Genomic DNA, 16,077 nt, shown 5'->3' with positions numbered 1-16,077 from the left:
TTTATATTATGATTCTTGTGGATAAAACCCAATGAACAAAAAGGATTATCAAACACAAAATGTTATTGAAAACATATTTTGGAAATTAATTGGTGATTAATAAGAATATATTCTTATTGAAAATTATAAGCATGTTGGTTGACACATTGTAGTCAATTCCATAAAAAATGAAGTGAAAGTTGCATCAAACTTGACATGGACATGAAAACCATCAAAATGAAAGGAAAATTCAAAAAACAAGGCCACTATAATTCCACTAAACATGATAACTTGTCCACCACACACTTTGTTTTGTATTCAACAAACACTACATTGTTGCTTGTAGTGTTACTGTTAACTCAGGTAAGCATACACGTCTGTCTGCATTAAGCCTAGCAAGGACTTGTACATCAATCTCTTCATGTATGTTTCCAGGGAAAATGAAGATCTGGATTTCTGACTTGTATATGTCTCATGTCTGCCATTAACTTGTTTGCTCAAGCTTGGGTACTTCTAATTTGTTAACATGCATAAAGAGCTTTCAACACTGATTACAAAGTAGATGAAAAGATCAAACGAAAAAAAGCCCAAAAAAGTTGTCCGAGGTAAAATTTATGGTAAGCTGGAGGTTTACTTCATAAAAAAGAGTAAGAAAATTAGAAAAGAAAATAAGCAAAACAGGAATTACGTGCATGTGCATCCTCTTAATTTCCCCAGATATACATGGGAAAACTCATCTTTTACCTTCTAATTATAATTTCCCAAAAGACTGAAAAGAGTGATTCCCAGAACATTCCAAAATGATGCAAATTATGAGTTGTTAAATGTTGATTTGTCTCTCTCTCACAAAGAAAGGAAAACATAAATAAGGAATTACATGCAACAATTTTAAGGAATTACCAAAGATTTGCCAGACAATGGCAACAAGTCTTTTTGTTGGTTTGTTGCCAACAACCGACCATTTGAACCTTGGATTCTGACCAGCAGGAGCCAAAGGGGAGATCCTAATCTCATATAAATGCCAACGGGGAATAACATTGTTGTCCCCCACTATAACAAGCCATGGCGTGCTTTCTTCCGTCCTCATCAATATGATGCAATGTATGGAACTCTTCTTGTGATGCTAGTTTACCTAAAAAACAGTACCAGAAAACATGAGTACAGAGGAAAGATTCACAAGCTAAAATTGCACCAATTTCAATTTCTAAAGCATGTGATTGCCGGAAGTAGATAGTATGTATTTCTGAAGGCATGTATATAGAAAACAACAGCGATGCATGCAGGGGAAGTCATTCTCCTCACACCAATCAGCCTCATAAAGAAGTTATAACTTGCTTAACTAGCAACCTATGCATCAAAGTCACACAAGACAACAGAATTTCTTCTCAAGAAAACAAGAAATTAAGGGAAAGATCATTCTTTGATATCCCGCAAAATTGAACCATGTAACAACAATCAGGCAAGTAATTTCATAAATACTAGCTAGGTTGAGTAACTTACCCGATCCTGCCGCTATAGGAGATAATGCAGGTAATAATGACGGCACCTCTGTAACAAATACACCAGCAACAGCCACGCAGAATATTTGGAGTGGTAAACGAAACCATTCCACATACACAAAGCATACACAATTGTCAAGCAGGAGAAAACTGTTGTGGGTTATGCATTTATGCTCATCTACCTGCCAAAGAGTCATCAGGAAAGTGAACTTCTTCAATAGAAACGTCAGGGCCATAATATAACTAAACTAAACATCCAATCTTGCACTCCAAGGGAGTTGGCTTAGGGTAACTTGACAGATAACTCTTGAAAAATGCGAGAGATCCTGGGTTTAACTCCCACGTCAAACAAATTTCTTTGGAGCCACCCCCATGGGCCAAAGTCATGTTATTGTCTAGTACGTGTGGGACGAGAGAACCCACGTACCTGGGGTTTTACCATGTAGGGCAGAGTCTAATGTGGCCCTAATACCTGTATACCCTGGCACGCTTACCCCTCTAGCTGAAAATGTGATGCCTGAATAAGAACATAATGCTCATCCGCTTCAGCACCAGGCAGCCTCAGCAAAGAAAATTTGAGTCACTCTTCAAACTGCTAGGATTGATGCATATTCTTGGCAAACCTTGAAATCCAAAACTCACACTCTACCAATATTTTATGGTCCACCTTAGAAATAAACAGATGTGCTAGGCTTGGCCTGCTAGCATATGCAATTTTCCTAGATGAAAATTTTGAAATTGACTCAATCAGATAACCAACAAGTGAGTTTCTCCACTTATTTATCGTATGAACAAGAAATTTTCAGTCCAAGAACAGAATAAAGGCCTCAAGCAGCTCCCATGTTCATATTTCCACCATGAGATGCACATGTTGCTCCCTGCATCTTGTCTTAGTGCCTCCTCAAAACTTACACTCCAAGAACATGTGAAGAGTTTTAACCCACTTCCATTAAGCACTCTATATTTCATAAACCCTACACTTACCTGATAATTAATCACTGGAAATTAAGCAAATGCCTTACGCCAATAAACAAACACTTGAAGGCCACCCTGTCAATACACCAGAAAAATCCAAAACCCCCAAAGTATCTAAACTGAGCAGCCATTGACTTTGTATGCATCCATGCTAATATAGAGTTATCAAGAAAGGTAAAATCATCTTGGCCATATATCTATATATATTTTACATATTTTAGCTTTAAGTGATGCAGTCAATATCACAATTACAAACTCAAATACTTGAAAAAAATGTTCTTTTCATAAGCTCAATAGTCACCACCTATAAAAGTCACGGTGCCTTAAATCCTAGCCTTTACAAGATACGAACAAAGACAGACAATGTAAAATAGATCTCCAATAAAATTTACAGCACCTGGGAAGCCATTATTGTTCCCTGCACCAATGGAACCATTTAATTTTGACTGTAAACTGTAGTCGCTACCCAAAGCAGCAACAGAGCCAATCAACCGTTGTGTCTCAGTAACAAGCGACAATGAAGAAGAAGATCATCAGGCAAATTATAATAATGGCAAATATCTTGATCAAAAGCCACCTATTTGATGATATTCTGTTAAGATGCCTCGGTAGGGAATTGCAAGCACTTGCAACATTTGCCAACAACTCATCCATGTTGTCATCAATCATGATTACATCATACCAGCATCTTTACTACTTTGCATCAAAATTTCAATTAAAAGAAAGAAAAAAAAAAGGACTCCAGCAACAAGTTTGAAGACTGCCAATTTGTCTTTAATCAACAAAATCAAAATTTCAATAAGTAAAAACTTCAGCCCCTGGAGCTGCAAGCATAAAACATCAAATATTGAGGCAAAACTAGCATACCTGATAGCCACTTCCCCCTGGTGGGCAACCATTGTGGCCAAACGTGTAAACATCCCACTGAGATCTGATATCGTGGATTCTACATTGTGAAGAGCAATTGCTAGACTCTGGGCGGTGGAACCACCTGCTGTAACATAGAAACTTCCATCTGATGGGTTGAGGTGCTGTCTGCGGCTGGCCTTCGTCTGTCTATTCAAGAAAGTTCAGGATAATGAATGTAGAATAAGAATCCAGGTATAATTTAATAAAATACGGCAAGCAGATCTCAACTAGTTAGACTACACGAGTAACAGAGGCAACTTGACATTTACAGCTGTAGCAGATACACAAAATTCAACTAGATTACAAAATGCTTTCAGATTTTGGGAAAAAATCAAAAGAAAATAAGTAATTAGACAGACGGATCAATGGAGTACAATCCATCTGGGAAATTGATAGCTTTTATGTCAAATAACTAATTGAACAGCTACTGTGAGCTTGATATAACTTATTGATGTTCAGGAAGTTAGAATAGCTTGGAAGTAAGGTGCCGCACAAAATCAGATTGGCCACCATACCTCTTTTGATACAGCATCCTAGATTGAAGTTAGCACTCTTCCTTTATTTCTCAACATCTCTAATGGAAGGCAGCAGCAAAAATCAAAAAAAGAAACAGAAAATAGATGATGCAAATTGCTAAAACTTTGATTGGCAAGCGCAAAATCTTAATTAATAGCGGAAATTCTTGGTAGCTGGTGTTCCAGGGTAAACCGTGATGATGCAGGGGGAAGAGATGGTGGTGGACTATCCATTGTAAGCCTGGCCAAATGTAAATAATCATTGATACAGTTATTGTTTTTGTGAATTCCATTATTGAGTTTGAGGTCAAAATCCTAGCCAAAGACAGCAGAAAGCAAAATCGATAAAAAATAATTGTAAGCCTCAAACATGATAATTGATTTCACAGCGGGGGAAAATACGCACCTTAGTTGGTTGCCAACTAGAACTCCACTGGTGGGCAATCTGATTTCAGAGGGAAAAGAGAAGAAGAAAATACCAGCAATTGTAGACAGGGCAAACCTGTAAGAGAAAATGCAAGAACTGACCCATACTTGGAGTTCAAATTAGCTAAGATGGAAATGTTGTGAACCTTAGCTGACAATCAAATTTTACTGAACAAAAATTCTTGCGAGAACATATGAGTGACCTACTAGGGCTTCAGCCAAAAACAGTAAACAAGAGACATGAGAAGCACTTTTTAGTTGCTTTAATATTGTCTGTCCCCTCTACATTTAGCGTATCAATCTCATCAACATCCTTAGCAGCTTGATATCATTCTTTCCATTGTTTATTAACATAAGTAAGCTCTTTACCTTAGCCCCTAAACTCTTAAGACATTGTAAGAAAGACATGAGAAGTACTTGACGATTGCTTTAATTATTGTTCTCTCTATATTGTATGCACCAATCTCGCCCATATGCCTTGCAGGGATGCAAGGTAACATTTTTCTTTCCGTTGTTTGTTTGCATAACTACGCTTTTTTTACTCATAATGAACCTGAAAATTTATAACTATAGAAAAGAGGTGAATTTTATGTGTTCAGATACACATTTTATACCTATGCAGTGAATTCAACTATTAAGTTCCTTGAAGCAGCACATTTTGCATAAATTAACGAGCACCTGATAAGTTGTAAGTATATTTGAAGACTCGAATTCACATCGAAATTCACAACAAAAACAGAATTTTCCTTTTTTGGTGTTCGAATATGTAGGAGAATGACAGCAATTTAAAGGAATTAAGGAAAAGTTTGGACTCTTAACTTCTATCATAATGCAGTACTAAAATCACTTAAAGCTAGCAAGTAGCAACATAGAGCACATAAGATGGTAGCACGCTAATGTGCATAATTTATATTTATAACTCTTAAGTTAAAGATAAGGTGATATTGGCATATGTCAGTAAGCTGACTCTTCAGTGTGACCAATTCAGAGCCAAATGTTGAGACATTGGAAGAATGAGTGGTTGATGATGATTATATAATAGACCATGGTAGGGCTTTAGGACTAAGAAATTTTGACTTCTTGTTTCAAACAAGTAGAAAAGAGAAATTTTGTGAGTCGAAAGGCTCTATAACTAAAGGCAAAGAAACATGGTGTTTGAATGAGGATATTAAAAAGACAATTAGGACTAAGAAAGAATGTCATAGGAAGTTACATAATAATATGGACTAGAGTAGTTATGAAACGTACAAAGCAGGAGAGACATGTCATAAAGAATATACTGAGTTATATAAAAAGAGAAAGGAAAACTAACGACCTAAATCATGTAAAATGCATCAAAGATATAAAAATTAAGAGCTGAAGAAGTTATTCCCATGAGCTACCTAATGGTGGCCAGTGCCACGGAGGGAAGATTGAAGATCTCGATATCTCTCCTGAATAGGGATCCTTTGCATATAAGACGTATTAGAGTAGCTAAAAAGAAAGAAGCCTTAAGGAGAATGAAAGGGGGTAAAGCCATGGGACCTGATGAAATCCCAATTGAAGTGTGAAAATGCGTATGTATGTATAATATGGTTAAGGTTAACTATGCTATTTAATCAAATTATTAAGACTCGTAGATGCCTGATGAATGGATGAGAAGTACTATAGTACCTATATATAAGAATAAATGTGATCCAAAATTGTAACAAGTACATGGGCATCAAGCTTATGAGCCACACATTGAAACTTTCATGAGTCCTATCTATGATTTAGTTAATTAGTTTTCATTATGCCAAAAACACTGGTTAAACTTATAACCTTACAAGTTTCATACTAGGAGTCCAACTGAATATAGAATTAAGACAAGAAGTCTATAAATATGTATGTATTATAGAATATCGCTCACAAAATGAACATCCAATAGCTTTGGAGAAAATTTGAAACGATAGTATTCTTTGAGATTTAATGATGTAATAGGATGACTAAAAGCTTATCTTTTCCCTTCCTTTCTACAATATTGTTTAATCAAAAATATAAATAAACACGTTAAATTTTGATTTCTACTCCTTTGAATTCTCAAATTTTCTTTCTTCAAAACCAAAACCATTCACCAACCTCAACTAAGTATTAATCGCCCAAAATTCCAAAAATCTCCTGAAGGTATTCATTCACAAATAATATTCACAACATTCTATAGTAGCTACAATAAGTTCAATTTCTTATCTTATTTCAATAATTTGTGCAACAACAGCAAAACCACCGGAAGAATTTTCCAAAGAAATCTTCGAGCAACACTAAGAAATATGGACGACTCTGAGATCCTTTGGTTATAAATCAACACTAACCTCTATTCTTGTGGTTAACACATTGAGAAGTTCTTTTGTAGCTCCCATTAGCCTGTCCTTCAGGTTATTGAAAACAGTAGTTGAATGAACAACTCTATCTTCGGAATAATTTCCAGCAGCGATCTCCATGCTTTGAAGGGAGACAGTTACAGACCAATATATAAAAATCTCCCGAGTGGCATAGTTAAGGTAAATTCACTTGGGTCATGGCATAAGGAATCCAACAGGACTAAACCTAAAAATTATTCAAAAATCGACGGGAAAAGAATGAAAAAAAAGGAATGAGCACTATATATGCACTCCAAATTTTATTAATTACACCCCAATTTTAATAAACCCTAATAAAAAATATAACATTGTTGAGTGCAACCCTTTTTCTGTTTTTTCTTAAAACTCAATTAGCATCATAGTCCAAAACCCTAGATCTGCGACATCATCCTCCTCTTCGTCACTTCTCCATCCACCTCCAAGTGACCTCCACCTCTCCATCCTCAACCAAATTCACAAACGAACCCCCAATTTTTGACAAACTATAGAGCTAGAGATAGAGATGGCAAAGCCGGAGAACAAGCAAAAGTAAACACTCGTCGTTGAAGGAGATTTGGGGCTGGTTTGGGAGTGCTTCGTGTGATTTCAAGATTTCTGTTTGTTTGGGTGTTTTTTAGAGAAACTGAAGGGGGGCGTGGGATAAGTAGTGAGGAGAAAGTTCAAGTCTTCTTGAGGTCTCTTTCTCTGCTTCTCCTTGTATGTGCGTTTGGTAATGGTGGGTGTGTTGAAGCTATAACATACACTTGTTGTGTAGGATAAGCAGCCATAAAAGGTTTGATTTTGGTTTCTGGGTTCAGACTTCGGCTCCTCCATCGTTGGGTGGGTTTCTGGGAAATGAAGGAGAATAGAGGAGGTGAAGCTTGAGAGGATTTGGGGTCTCATTTTAGGGCCAATGGGGTGTTATGAGATTAGATTTTTTAGCGAGAAATTGGGGTGCTGTTAGTAAATCGTGGGGTGCAATTAGTCCTACTAAAAAAAAAGGTTCGAATGGTACGATCCCTCCTTCATCCCAGAATGAAAGGGGCGATCTTGTAGTTTTTGGTCTGTGAAGATACACGTTGTTAAATGCTGCATTTGATTTTCCCATTGAGGCCAAACCTAAACCTATGCTCGAGAGATAGTTGTCCATACACTGATAAGAGATGTATGGATTCTCGAGAAGACAGGAGCCGTGGTGGCAAACAAGAAGGATGTTGATGTGGCAAATTACATCTTCTCAAACCCTAATTCTTCCCCAAATCAAGACTCATACTCTGGGGTCCCCATCTTCACTGACAGAATCTTCGTCCTCCAGTTCGTCGTCTTCGTCTTCGTCTTCTTCTTCGTGTCCTTCAAGCCCTTGACAGTTGCTTACATAGCCTTGACGGTGTAGCCACTGCGTTGTTTAGAAGACTCCAATCATGGCAGAGGATTATTGGGTCCTTCAAGGAAACCCTCTCCGGTCTCTATCCTCTTAAAACATTCAAATCCTGATGGGTATTATGCTTACCATAGCTTTCTTCGATTACATATTGTCTTGTTTTGATTTCTTAGCAATAATGGGTTGGTCTTGAAATTGTTGCATCAATTTCAAATGGATCTGGTATACTTTGGAAAGGCGCTGTTGATAATTCGGATAAGATAGAAGGATTCAACAGGTGGAGTTTTTTGTATTGTCCACCTGTTATTTTTTATTTAAAAGAATAATAACATCCACCTTGAATATTATTATCCACATGGGAGGATTGGTTTAAGGACACTCGTGTCCCAGCACAGACGTGTAATACTTCCATACCCATAGCCATTTTTTCATGCATAGAATTACAATAGCTAGGCGTGACAGTATAAAAATAGGAAAGAAGAGAACATGGGGGAGAGGGAAGAACGAAAGAGGAGGTGTAATCAGTGCAAGCACCTGTCGTCTCACATCTTTCCTCTTATAAGTAAGTTTCTCTACATCGCACAGTTGTTTGGGGGTAGATTCATGATCTCTCTAAACTCCCATCACTTCCAATTTTCATTCTATTTTATAGTTGTTTGTGTTGTTCGAGCCTGTTCTTCCCATGGGTGATTGGGGTTTCTCATCCGTTGTCTGTCTTGCGATTGAATTTCTGGGTTTTCGATGATTGTGATTTCCTGTTGTTTGTTCACACATTTAAACGGTTTTTGACGGGTTATGAAAATATTGAAAGAGATCAACTAAAAAAGAGCTTCTTCACGTGAAAGCAGATGCCATTTTGTTCGTCATTTTGAGCATTTTTTTGCCAATACTGTGTGCTAAACGACGTCGTTTCTTATGTGATAATCTCATGGGTCGTTCGATTGCTTTTGATCCTGGTCATCCCTTTGATGCATGCATCTTCTCTCCTCTTTCTTTCCTTTCGCACGCCTTTCTGCTTTTCTTTCATCCAAAATTCAATCAACGTGATTTCCCTGCGAAGAGGTTCATGCATTTGACCTCAGGCGATGACAACGTTACTCCTCAATGAGAACATCTCTATCTCCACGACCACGTCGACTCCTCCCTCACACTTTCTTCATTCGTCCCTTCACTATAAGAAACTGTTAATTTTGTCATGAAAATTAATGACGGATTTCATTCCGTCACTAATATTTTTTATTAGTGACGGAATTAGTGACGGTATTATTAACGATCAATTTGGGACGAATTTAGTGATGAAAAAGTTCGTCACTAATAGATTTCATCACTAATTCTGTGACAAATTTTCTCGTGAAAACCTGCTAAATTTAATGACGGATTAGTGACGTAATTTAGTAACGGATTTGTGATGACAACGTAATTCCGTCACTAATATTAGGGACAACAAATTTCTGTCACCGAATCTGTCACGAATATGTTCGAGAAGACAACCTATCACGTAGGATGTCATAGGGGTAGCTTTTTTGGGACGAAAAATCATTTCCATCCAAAAATTATAGTGACGGAAAAATTTTCCGTCACTAAATTTTCTGACAAAAACTTCAGCATCAAGTGTCTAATCATCAACTTTTTGTCAGCTACGGAAATGCATTTTCGTCATGAATTCATCACTAAATTTCCTGACAAAAACTTCTGCATCATGTGTCTTAGTTATCAACTTTTTGTTAGCTATGGAAATGCATTTCCGTCACTAGTTGCAAATTTTTGTGACAGAAATAAAGTTTTGTCACGAATTCCATCACTAAAGTTTCTGACAAAAATGTCTTTTACAAAATGGGTCTAATTATCAGCTTTTTCTTAGAGATGGAAGTTCATTTCCGTCACTAATTTCATTTCCGTCACTAAAGAAATAAATTAAAATAAAAATTTTCTACTATGTAACTTTACTTTTGACCCAATTCACTTTTTCTACTTCTCCCCCGTTTATTCTCTCATTTCTCTACTCTATCTTGCTATCTCTTTCAACTTCTATTCTATCTTTCTTGCTACTTTTTTCAACTTGTTCCATCACATTTGGTTTTCTTTCTATTAAGCATGGAGATGCCTGAGCCTCGTAAGTGGATGTACAATAGAATTGGCCCCAATCGAATTGGAATTACTGAAGAGTTCTTGAAGGGGGTTGAGGATTTCATTGAATTTGCTTGTCAAAGTAGTTCAGATTTTCAAAATACAAGAAAAATAAGGTGTCCATGTGTTAGGTGCAAATGCACAAGATATCGTGGTTTGGATGATATAAGGATGCACTTATACCAAAAATGTTTTTAGCCTAGATATTACTACTGGACCAGTCATGGTGAAGAAATGTTGAATATTCCCCATGACCCATTTGTTGATGTGAAAGCAGATGCTGTAAATTATTATTGGCAAAGCAGTGATCGGGCTAATTTCAATCCATACGAGCAGATGGTAATGGACGCTGCTGGACCATCAATTAAGGAACATCTCTTACAAGAAGAAAATTACAACCAACGGTTCGTGCCGGAACACCTAATCCCGATGCGCAAAATTTTTTTGACATGTTGTCGGCTGCTCAAGCTCCACTGTGGGATGGATGTGAGTTGCACTCGGAGTTGTCAGCCACAATGAGGCTTTTAAGCGTTAAAGCTGACTACAATATGTCGCAGGGTTGTTTTGATGACGTCGTTCACCTTATGAAAGAGACGATGCCTCCAGACAATAGTATGCCTAAAACTTTCTATCAAGCTAAGAAGTCAGTGTCTATACTTGGACTTGGGTATCAACGAAGCGATTGTTGTATAGGCGATTGTATGATATACTATAAGAACGACGCGAATTTGATGCAATGCAAATTTTGTGGGTCAGATCGTTATAAACTTCGGAGAACTGGAGGTGAAAATTTGAAGGATATTCCAATAAAACATATGTGGTATCTGCCACTAATTCCTAGGCTTCAAAGGTTATTTAGCTCAACAGTTACAGCAAAGGAGATGAGGTGCCATTATGAGCATCAAACCGAGTCCGACCTCTTATGTCATCCATATGATGGAGAAGCATGAAAATATTTTGATAGAACATTTGAAGATTTCACTTCAGACCCACGTAATATAAGATTAGGCTTGTGTGCAGATGGTTTCACTTCTTTTGGACAATCTGGTAAGAACTACTCATGTTGGCCTGTCATTTTGACTCCTTATAATTTACCGCTTGGGATGTGTATGAAAAGAGAGTTTATGTTTCTGACAATAATCATTCCGAATCCTCTTAATCCAAAGAGCAGAATCGATGTTTATCTTCAACCCCTGATAGACGAGCTCAATCAATTGTGGTGTGAAGGTGTCATAACATACGATGTGTTTATAAAATAAAATTTTGTTATGAGAGCTGTGTTGATGTGGACTATCAACGACTTTCCTGCCTATGGTATGCTGTCTGGATGGATGACACAGGGGAAGCTATCATGTCCCAACTGCATGGAGTGTTCGAAGGCATTTACCTTGAAAAATAGTAAGAAAAATTCATGGTTTGATTGTCACAGACAATTTTGCCTACAACACATACGTTTCAGCGGAACAAGGATGCATTTTTCAAGAATCGATTGGAGAAATCACAACCTCCTCCACGTTTGTCTGGAGAAGAAGTGTTGGCACGAGTTTGGAACTTTCCAAAGATTACTGAGACAGGTCCGTTATCATTCCCGGGATATGGTCAAGAACATAATTGGATAAAAAGGAGCATCTTCTGGGATCTACCTTATTGGCACAACAACATCATACTACATAACCTGGATGTCATGCATATTGAGAAGAACTTGTTTGATAATATTTTCAATACGTGTATAGATGTTAAGGGAAAAACAAAGGATAATGTGAAGTCTCGGTTGAATCTTTCACATTATTGTAAGCGCAGAGCTTTAGAGTTGGTGGAGTATGATAACGGCAGATCCTTCAAACCAAAAGCACAATTTTACCTCACCATGGAGCAAAAAAAGAGTTGTTTGTTCTTGGGTTTACAATCTGAAGTTGTCAGACGGTTATGCATCAAACCTAGCCAGGTGTGTAGATATGAGGGAAGGAAAGTTATTTGGGATGAAAAGTCACGACTGTCATGTTTTCATGCAGCGACAACTTTTGATTACATTGCGGGCATTGCCCTAGCCCATTTGGGCTACAATTACTGAGCTCAGTCACTTTTTTAAAGATATATGTTTGACTACTTTGAGGGAGAATCAATTAAGCATCATGGAGGACAATATTTTTGTGATCCTTTGTAAATTGGAGCGCGTATTTCCTCCATCATTCGTTGACTCGATGGAACATCTTCTGGTAAATCTATCATTCGAAACAAGGATGGGTGGGCCAGTACGATATAGATGGATGTATCCCTTTGAAAGGTATTCTTTATTTATATAATACTGTTATCATATAAATTTGCTTATTTAATAACACGTTCAATTAAATTATGTAATAGGTTCCTTCATTTCCTGAAGGAGAAGGTTAAAAATAAAGTTCGTGTGGAAGGATCTATTTATGAGGCATATATAGTCCAAGAGACGTTGCCATTTGCTTCATATTATTTTGAACCATATGTGAGCTCTCGACGAACCAGAGTTCCGCGAAATGATGATTGGGGTACATTTGACACAGAAACCCCAAGAATTTCAATATTCAATCAACCTGGTCGTCTTGCTGGTATGATCAATAAGCGCTACCTCACTGATAGAGAATACAATGCTGTCACATTGTATGCGTTTTTGAATTACAATCGTTTATAAAGTAAGTGTAAACAAATCCCGAAATTATTTTGTTAAATGTACATACTTGAATTATTTGAGGCTAACAGATGACAGTTGTATATTTGTTGCAGCATGTACACAGATTATGTTAAAGCATCAGCACCTACATTGAATGATGATGCTGTCGATTATCAGATTGAGATAGGTTTTGCATCATGGTTCAGAAAATTATAAGTATCCACTTTTTATACTAACATCACACATTTTTATTTAAATAGCCAATATATGCGTTGATAAAAACTTATTATCTTTAATGTTGAAGGTTCATGATCCAGTCAACATGATAACCGATGAAACAGTTCGAAATGTAGCATTTGGATCGTTGAGAAGGGTTGAACTATGGCACACGTATTATGTCAATGGATATAAATTCGACACCGATGCGTAGAGCGAAGGCAAGTCAACAAGCAACAGTGGTGTATTAATACGGGGGACCGATTATGGATAATAAAAAAGTGACTACTACTGAATACTAAAAGAAATTGTACAATTCGAATTCCTAGGACTACCAATAAAGAAGATTGTTCTTTTCAATTGTGAGTGGTTCGGGCCAATTCCTAATCGAGGTACAAGAATCAATAAACATTATGGTCTTGTTGAGGTTAAACGTAGGGGAAGGTACGGAAAGTATGATTCATTTATAATAGCACAACAAGCAGAGCAAGTATTTTGCTCTTTATCCAGAAGGGATATGTGATTGACAAGATTGATTAGTTGTGATTAAGACAAAAGTGAGGAACACAATTACCGCACAATCAGCAAAGGTAGATGATGCCTTCCAAGAGAATGAAGTTGCAATTGAGCCAGTTAGAGTAGATACTGATCACCAACTCAATTCTCTAGTTGACAATGATTCTGAACCCGAGGAAGTAGTTGTACAAAACTCCACGAGACAACTAATGGTCGAGGAAGATACTTAGGATGACGACGAAGAAGAATTTGAATCATATGATTCGGAGACTGAGGGAGATCTTGAAGACTACGATTAATGTAACAAAGATGATTATTAATGTAACGAAGATGGTTTTTAATATTTACGCATAAATCTTATTAATTACTATATTTGTTTATTTTTCTAATTAATAGTAGAATAATATTAATAGTCAAAATAAGTAGAAACTAATTATTTTACTAATTACTATGAAAATAATTAATAGGAAAAGGGCAAATAATTATAAAGTAAATATTTATCTAATTAATAGGAAAATAGTAAGAAAATAAAAGAAAAATAAAAAATCTAATTAGGCCAAAAATAGCGTCATACTTAGAGGTTATATATTTGCCAAATATTTCAATTAGTGACGGAATTCCAAATTCCAAATTCCGTCACTACTTAAACTAATTGTTACCCTAACTTTATTTTTATACTTTACTTTTCCAAGAGAACGAAGTGCGTATTTCTCTGTGTGTGTCGTCAACCCACCACTGCTCCACGCTGCTACCACATCCGTCTTCACCAATACTGCTCCAAGCCGCCCACGACTACCACCGCCCACCACGGAGCTCCTCGCTACCAGAGGTAGAGATCGAGAGTTGAGTACCAGGATGAACAAGGACGCGCGCTTGAAGCTTCCCTCCCTCACGTGGTCAATATTCTCGATTGCGCTTCATCATTTTGGACAAATCTTAAGGACTAACTTTCATAAAATTTGGTTAATTAGTGATGATACTGGGTTTGGGTGTTTATGTGTCTGCTCGTCAGGTTAAAAAACCTTCCGTTTAATGTGGTTCTTTTAATTTTGTTGTTGATGCAGATAATTTTGTTCTTTTAATTTTTGGTGCAAGAGATATTGGCGTGTCACCTGCAATTGTGGGCACTTTACCAAGGAAAGGCTACTCTAGTTGAGGTATAACTTTTCTTTCACTTTGATGGTAATTCCCCCTACCCATCCTATTATTTCAATTTGCTAGATAAGTTTGCATTTATAAGTAGCTCCTTTTTGTATTTGGTCAGCTTCTATTTAAAAGGTACACAATGTTTAAATCCTTTATGTGTTTAATTCCGTTGAATCTGATTCTTACATCGAAACTGTAGCTATAATGTTTTTATCGTCTAAATGATAGACGTCTGGTGATCAATTGAGCGAAGATAATGTTACTCTATCAGGTCGAGGAAGACATCGACGTCGACTTGTTCGAATTGGTGGCAACAGAGTTACAGAGAGTCAAGAATCTCCTCATAACACAACTTTATCCCCCTCATTTGTCAATTCGATGCTGCCACCCATCATGTCACCTCCCCATCATTATCACGAGATGTGGGTACCGGGTTCATCATTGCCCCTCTTTTCGATGACCCAGAACACTACTCACTTGCCCAATACCCCACCTGCACCCACATCGAACATTCCTATGATGGACACGCCGGCTGTCAGACCATCATCATCCCAGCAACCTCCGTCGACCAACGCGAAGGCCAACAAAACTTGGTTACAACCATATTCAAACTCAGCGTAAGTGCATTTTTCATCATCATTATTTTCTATACATTAATTAAAGAAACATTTATGTCAATAATATGTTCTTATTTATATTTTTCTAGATTCAAGCCTTATGACGTTCACAGGAAGATGACTTCAATAATTAAGTCCAAGTTCGAGCATGTCGCTTATACGTGGAAGAGTGTTCCTAAGTCAGCCAAGGAATTTTATTTTCAGCGGTTCAAGGTAGGTATAAATTTGTCAATTGAAGATTATCATGTTTTCATATTCTTTACCATATTCATAAATTTAAAATGCCTTAATTGCATGGATTTTGAGTGCTTTTGTTATCTGGGCAATGCGTATTTGCAGTGGAAGGCTTAAGGCTACCCATGAATTTTTTAATAGTAGAATGGTTATGGGAAAGCTAATTAGTGAGCCCACTAATAGAATCCTTTTCTTATTCATTTTATTTCCTTATTTTCTTTGCTATGTAATCAGTGCAGAGTTTGCTATATACTCTGTGTTGTTTATTTGTTCTGTTTACATGTTCACTTCTTTTATTTTCTATCCATAAAATAAGTTTATTTTTTGTTAGGGAAATTTAACTTCTTCTCGATTGCATGAGTGTTTTCATTTGTCAGATTTGGAGTTTGACATATATCATTCGCAAGCTTCATAAATGAAATATATTGACCATTCGTAAATATGCATTTTTATAGAATCAATTTAGGTGGGACCCCACCGATGATGATGTAGTAAAAAAATTATGGAATAAGAAGAATGGAGAAATATTGTAGAAAATT

General features: G+C 36.8%; 1 long non-coding RNA gene across 1 annotated transcript; it reads right to left on the bottom strand.

The window, feature by feature from the left end:
• Nucleotides 1-204: 204 nt before the first annotated feature.
• LOC120008364 lies at nucleotides 205-6,764 on the bottom strand. Its single transcript, XR_005470501.1, has 4 exons — nucleotides 6,631-6,764; nucleotides 4,284-4,379; nucleotides 1,480-3,509; nucleotides 205-1,111 (listed from the first exon to the last, which is right to left on the bottom strand). It is a non-coding gene; the product is annotated as an uncharacterized LOC120008364 (long non-coding RNA).
• Between the last annotated feature and the right edge of the window lie 9,313 nt (nucleotides 6,765-16,077).

This window comes from Tripterygium wilfordii, chromosome 1 (assembly GCF_013401445.1).
Source record: "Tripterygium wilfordii isolate XIE 37 chromosome 1, ASM1340144v1, whole genome shotgun sequence".
Classification (NCBI taxonomy): Eukaryota; Viridiplantae; Streptophyta; class Magnoliopsida; order Celastrales; family Celastraceae; genus Tripterygium; species Tripterygium wilfordii.
Note: the sequence above shows the minus strand (reverse complement) of the source record. Positions and strands in the feature narration are given on the sequence as shown.